This window comes from Lytechinus variegatus, chromosome 18 (assembly GCF_018143015.1).
Source record: "Lytechinus variegatus isolate NC3 chromosome 18, Lvar_3.0, whole genome shotgun sequence".
Classification (NCBI taxonomy): domain Eukaryota; kingdom Metazoa; phylum Echinodermata; class Echinoidea; order Temnopleuroida; family Toxopneustidae; genus Lytechinus; species Lytechinus variegatus.
This window is the reverse complement of record NC_054757.1, coordinates 9,702,551-9,710,211: the sequence shown is the minus strand read 5'-3', so window position 1 is coordinate 9,710,211 and position 7,661 is coordinate 9,702,551.

Below are 7,661 nucleotides of genomic sequence, written 5' to 3'. Positions count from 1 at the left end.
GGTTCAATAGGTAAAAGAATATTGAAGGAACCCGACGTGATGGCTAAGTGGTTGAGCGCCCTCCTCACGAACGGTAGGTCGTTGGTTCGATACCCGGTCGAGTGAAACGAAAGACTTCAAAAATTGGGACCTGTTGCCTTCTTGCTAGGCGCTCAGCATTCATATTGGAGAATGGTAATAATAACATAATTGTTAGAATAATTGAAAATGCCCATTACCGTTCTCATACAAGCCCGTTATTAAAAAAATAGAATACTAAAAATCCACGGTCTCTATCTCCTGAACCTTGGAACTTTTATGTTCCAGCTATCAAAAAATTTCCCACCGCAATTACTTCACTCTTTACCAAATAACACTGACATCCATACATACCCTACAAGACAAGCTATACAAAATCAATATCATCCCCCCTCTGACTAGAACCACACTCACACACAAAAAAAATCACTTACACAGGTCCCAAATACTGGAGTGGTATTCACCAAAGCCTTAAACAAAATAGAAATATAAACACCTTCAAAAAACACCTAAAACTGTCATTCCTTAATGAGTACAACACATATGAACTGTTTATCTTTTCCACGATACTTGAGTCTCAAACCTACTTCTCTTTCCCCTAGAGCTCCCCTTTCCCTTTTATGCTGGACACATAATCGTTTTTTGTTTTGTTCTTTTTTCCCCCAGATTTTTAATATTCCCTTCTCCCCCCTAATTTATGTAGCCACAGCCCCCCTTTTTTCCTTGTTATTCAAATCTTTTTTGCCGTTCTTCAGTATGGTCTAGATTGTCCTACTCTACTTTTCATTACATACAATTAAGATTACTATAACTTTACCTCAAGGGACCTACCATTACAAGCTTTGCTTTTTAATAAGTCCCTCATTTTCATTTTCACGTGCTAATTGTAATCTATAATGTGTCTAATCATCAAAATGTGTTTGGAACCAAAAAAATTATATATACTCCGACTATTTCCTACGAATTTGTTAATTAATTATTGAAGTATTCTTATGACACTCCTGTTATGTACATTCATACATATGTATATATATGTTTCTTATGTTTATTATCAGAAAAAGGAAGTGAAATAAACTAAACTGAACTGAAAACTAAACTAAACTGAACATGTTACATAATGCAGGACCCGCTGCTGGGAGAACAGCTAACAGCTGGAGTGACCACGGGTAGATAAAAGATATTGTGTGGGGGGGGGGGAATTCTCAGTCACAAGCGAGGGAATGTTTTGGGCTTTAAAAAACAATAGAATCGAGATTTTGGGGTGGAGTGGCCCCAAGCCCCCATCTATACACCAGTGATCATAGGTATCTACTCCGGGCTGTACTGGGTCTGGAGGCACACTATCAAATGATTTTTCTATAATAGAGGTCCCGTGGCCAAGTGGGCTAAGCCACATTTACATGAAAGTCAGGGGTTCGATTCCTGCCACTACACCTATGCCCGTTAGCGAGGCATTCAATCAACACTATTTTTGAAATCCTGCATTGAAATAAAAGGAAATATCAAAAGAGTTAACAATAACGAGTGAACTTATTCAATATTTGGACAGTTAAATAAATTTTGAATTAAAAAAAAATCTATACATTTTCTGACGTATCTTGCGAGCTATATACACCTTGCTGCATATATATATATGTATATAATATATATATTATAAATTCCTTCAGTTTATACAGGAAAATTATTTATCATTAGGAATGATATCTATTTTTTTATATGTTTCCCAGAACTATGTTTGAAATAATGTGTGTAATTTTGGCTACGAATTCTGAATTCTGGAATTCATAGTACATTATGCATGTTATGGGACATCAGCTCGTGAATGACGTCACAGAAATCAAACTAACCAAAAATATATATAACTTTGTGGATCATATCAAAACTTCGTTAGGAATAAACATGCTACGTTATATCGCACATACGGCAAACATATTATACCATACCACACTTCTCGAGGCTATATTTTCTTTATTACCGGACGATGAACTTTCTTTGAATTAACAAACATTTTTTATTTTAATCCTTTCCCCGCTGATAATGTTCTTCTAAGTGTTCATATAAAATCAATTAACCAAATATCAACGACAACGTATGAATCTGTCCGTCTGCAATGGGAAAACACATTTCCTTTCTATACATGAACATAATTATCAATATTGCATTACAAACGTCATTCAAGTCTTCTTAGTTCTCATCCTAGCAACACAATTGAGTTCTCTCTTCCCGTGGCAATCAGACTGAGAGCTAGGTGGGCTTCTGGGCTCTTGCCCCACCCCCACATTTTTCGCGACCAAGAAAAAAAAGAGAAAAGGAAAGAAAGAAGGGTGGAATATGATATTACTTTTCTGAATCTTGTCAAAATCTTTCACATAACTGAATTTTTGCAAAAAAAGTCAAAATTTTTGCTCGTCCGCATCACTTTTTATATATTTTACGCGATACGCCATATCAAGCCCCTATTTTTTTTTGCTCATTACGCCACCACTCTCTTCTCTATCCACCACATATGTATGACGTCACATCCTTTCATTCGTTTCCTTTTTCATTTTTTTTTTCATTATAATCCAGGGGAGAATAATTGCTATGACTATAATGCATGGAATTCAACCAAACCACAATTGACATAAAATCACAAAGTATTCTCGAATGAAGTCTTTATGAAATCCTGTGATTTGTAAGTTTTTAACTCCCCGATCTACTGTGGTTGGGAGGGGTAAGTGTCCCCACTGCCCCTAATAACTGCCCCCAAATACTAAAAAAAAGACAAATAAACATGAATGAATGAATATAGGTAGATGAATGATTAGATGAGTATGTAAATAAATGAATGAATTAATAAGTACATAGATATATAATAAAATATATAGATAAATAAATGAATAGATAAATAAATAAATTAACAAATGAATATTGAGAAAACAAATAATGATTTCCCCGCCCGTTGTTGATAGAAACTATATCGAGTCAGATAAACACGATGGCAAATGTAGGAATGATCGTACAATATGTATTTTTTCACCAATATGTTTAAAGCCCCTGCGAGCTGCACCCCCTTCCTTATATATGAAAAAAAACTCACCTGATTTTGTTTTCAATGACCAATAAAAAACATGTGTGAGAAAAAAGTGAGGACAAGATGAAGGTAGAAAGAATGGGTTAGAAATGGAGGGCATGGACTTTTTTTTTCTTTAAAGTAGATACGAACCAACAGTGCCATCTCGAGTCCTCAAATACTCATACCTGACCAGTATGAGTCTGACTGGGCGTTGTGGCGTGCGCCTGTAATCCAAGCTACGTGGGGAAGTTACAAATTGATGCAGAGGTTCGAGCCCCGGTCACGTCTTTCGGATAGTGACGTTAAAGGTCGGTCCCAGAAGCAAATAATCATTTATGATTGATACACGTCTGACAAAACTCAAACACACACACACACACCCACCCAAGTTTCCTGACCCATAATCCCGCCCATAATGCTAGTTTAGTCTAGTAATATAGACCCACTTGAATGATACATACTTAATAACTACTTATGAATGTATATCGCATTAGTTATGTCACCAAGTTGCAAAACAATTTCTTTTCCTCTCTAAATATTTTAGTTTCTCTATAAAAATACAATTATCAAGATTATAGGTCAATTTATTCTCTGTACTGAAGTAGTAGTATATATCTGAAAGCGTATATATTTTAAGACTATGTATTTATAACACACAGTCAATGAAAATTCACACATAGTTCACCCCCCCCCTTATTAAGAGGGGAGGGAGCGGGGGAGAGGACGTTCACCTAATAGAGAATGTTGGGGCTAACGCGAATGGAATAAATCAGGTGCATGAGGTTTTTTTAAAGGAAGGGGGTGCAGCTCGTAGGGGCTTTAATCATAATTGATGAAATACATTTCCTACATTTGCCATCATGTTTATGCGACTCGGTAAAGAGACGCAGTATGATAAATTCATTGTCTATTAATTTTCATTAATCAATTAGTTCACCAAATTAGGCTTTAGGCACAAATCAGAATGACGACCGACCGATTAATAGGCTGCTCGGGCGCCGGCCGCTGGAATGTAGGCATCGCCAAACGACTTTTGTTTCATTCGAGCGGGCAGTAAAGAGACTTATCGGTGGCTGAGCAGTGCTCTGTCGATTACCAATTCCTCAAGGCCAAATGTGGGTCAAATCGGGGGGACTTTTCTGTTTGGCGTCCGAGCAGTGATCGGCTGACGACCCACCGATTCCCGGGCGGTATCCCACCGGCCTATATCTTTAAGTAATCGCCCGGCCGATCTTGAATTCGCCGCGAGATCATCGAACGATCTCTGAGCGGCCAGCGGCTGGTGACCGCTCGACAGCCTTTGACCCAAACGAGTCCATAAATCGTTCGACGGCGACCGCTCGATTACGGCGGCGAGCGGACGGCGAATACCCGGGCACCGAGCGTATTTGAGCGGTGAGTGAAAAATGAGCAGGCGTCGCTTGAATTTGAGCTCCGAGCTTAATCTTGAACGGCTATCGAGGGATGCACCAACACCCAGTCGTTGCCCGGATGACCCCCGTTCGGTACCCGAGCGGAATCGGCTAAAAACTGCCCGCCCGGTCGCCGAGCAGGGTAATTTTTTTTTTTTTTTTGGAGGGGGGGGGTTGTGACCTGAGCCTGATATGAGCACAAACGCAAGACGAAATTCCCGAATATCGTTGCTTCAGAATTATGGTCAACCCAGAGTCTCATTTCTTATAACGTAAAGAGGGCGCTCTTTCAATTCTTCCAAGTAGCTACATGTATGACTCAACTTCTTTTTACAAAAGGAACACAAATTACCTGTCTCAAAACCAAATTTAAAAAGTTCCCTTTTCGTGTAAACAGCCCCTTGTAATTGTCATTGAAATTCTCATTTATTTTTTTATTGTCCTGAAGTTAAGCGATTATGGGAAGAGATGAGTAAAATATTTCAACTGAATGAAATTGGACAACAATTTTTCATGGGGACATCTGGAAATAACTAAAAGAGTAGCTTTAATAAACTACATGTATACAGTTTTCTCAGTTTTTTTTAAATAAGCAAAGAAGTGCTAGCTTAGAGAGATGTATAAAATGCCTCTAGGCCTACTGATGAGTAGCTCGTGTGGGTTGATGGGGTGTGTGAGGATGTAATTGTTTGGGTGCGCATACTGATGGAACAAAACACATACATAAACTTAGAGTTGTATACCGAGGACACACAGCACGCCTATGTACACGGAGCAATCCCAAACGGTCTCAAATCATATGCTTTTGCATCAAGGGGTATACCAAGAGAAAAGAGAACCTGCAACGATGTAAGATGTCCTCGGTTGTATGGGATAATTTTTATAATTGATGGTTCCCGAAATTCATTTTAAAAAAACACACAAAACATAAGGGTCCTCCAAAATAGAGATACTTTTCTGACAAAAAAAATGTCCTCGATTTCCTCCATAAATGTGTATGTGCAGGCCTGCAGGGACCTCGAATATATTCATGCATGTTCAACTATTCCCCCAGACACTTCCAGTTCAACCCCCTCTTATTTATTTATATATATATTTATTTATTCTTTTTATTATTTATTAAATTATTCATTTATTTGTTTATTTATTTATCTACTTATTTGTGATAGAGATGGTGTTGTGGCCGGTGGGCATTTTGTTACCTCTATTATGGCAATTTTTCGCAGCATTTTCATATCCCGGTCGTTACCCCATGAACTGACCAAGAAGACTCGTGATCCAGGGGTAGCCCCGGGGGTAGCAAATTCTGTTAAGGTTGGCCTGCCATAGATCTTTCACGTCGATTGATCTTGGTCGTGGTGAAACGACACAGCAAAAACTGTGGTGTTAACCGGTGTACATAGAGGACCGCACCAGTTATTTTACGGTGTTAAATTGGTGGTGTTATTTTTACACCTATAGGTGTTATTGCAACACCTTTGGTTGTTACATTTACACTCTTTGGTGTTATGTTCAATCTTTAGGGTGTAATTTTAACACCTCAGGGTGTGGTCCTCTATTAACACCAATTGGTGTCAGTTTTAACACCACAGTTTTTACAGAGGACAATAACCCACTGCAAACTTTTCATGAAGCAACTTTGTTAATGATTTCCATTCACAAATCTGCTCTTGGCCAGTCACATGCAAAGATTTCAGTAGCTTATAACAGCTGTCCGGTGAAAATCACTCACCAATCGCTTCATGAAACACAGCTACCCAGACACGTTATCTCTCTCTCTCTTCCTTTTTTTCTCTCTCTCTTTCTCCTCATGATGACCTTTGTACGAATGTATGAAGAAGTACCAGACAATTTTCTTCAACCTAATCCATAATCAAGACTTGTCTTTCCACGAGAGATATCTATATCAGAGGGTTCTATACTGGTAAGATTCTCATATATTTCCAATTAACATAATTAGGATTAATTCCATCCTGAATTGTCATTGTTATTTCATTAGTATTTTATTTGAAATGACCCAACTCTGTGTGATCAAACAAAGATACCCTACTCGTATCTGAAATTATAAACGATTCAGCTGATATAGTCTAGGTCACACATAACCTTGTATTCCAAATAATATCTCATTTTGATGTTGCCATCTTACGTCAGCACTTCACTAAAAAAAATTTTTGGAAGAATATCTTATAAAATATCAACTGCGATAACTGATTGTTGTTACCTTTATTAGAGATAACAATGAGTTTATTTACATATGGATTTACAGCTGAATTGATATTTTGAACATACAGGAACTTAGACATCTTCTAATTCCGAACACGAATTGAACCAAAGCAAACCGTATGTAATAAATATTGAGTATGTGCTATCTATATTATAACAATATTTATGTTTTGCAGACAGGGTCATTGTGGAAAACATAAGATACTCTGGGTACCATTGAAGCTACAAGTTAGTAAATGAATATACAATGGTATTATTTTTATTGCAGCTTTATTTTCATATTGTACACACGCGTCATGTTTCATTTTAGTTTAATAAGAATCTTATGTTCATCAGTGGTGTAATGGGCCAAAGTTTTTAAGGGGGCCAGATATGGCGTATCGGGCAAAAAAAACGACGATAATGAGCGGAGCGAGTGAGCAAAAATTTCTACATTTTTATAACAAGTATCAAATTTTGTGATAGATTTCGACAAAATATTCAGAAAATTAAATCATATTTCACCCCTCTCTTTCCTTTTCTCTTTGTTTCTTGGTCGTAAAAAAATATGGGGGAAGCGCCCAAAGCCCCTCCCCCATGTGTACGCCACTGATGTAAGTAATGAAAGAGACATGACGAATAAGTATCTATCACAATTATTTTCATTGTATTGTGGTAAACATAAGATACTCTGGGTACCATTGAAGCTACAAGTTAGTAAATGAATATACAATGGTATGATTATTATTGCAGCTTTATTTTCATATTGTACACACGCGTCATGTTTCATTTTAGTTTAATAAGAATCTTATGTTCATCAGTGGTGTAATGGGCCAAAGTTTTTGAGGGGGCCAGATATGGCGTATCGGGCAAAAAAAACGACGATAATGAGCGGAGCGAGTGAGCAAAAATTTCGACATTTTTATAACAAGTATCAAATTTTGTGATAGATTTCGACAAAATATTCAGAAAAT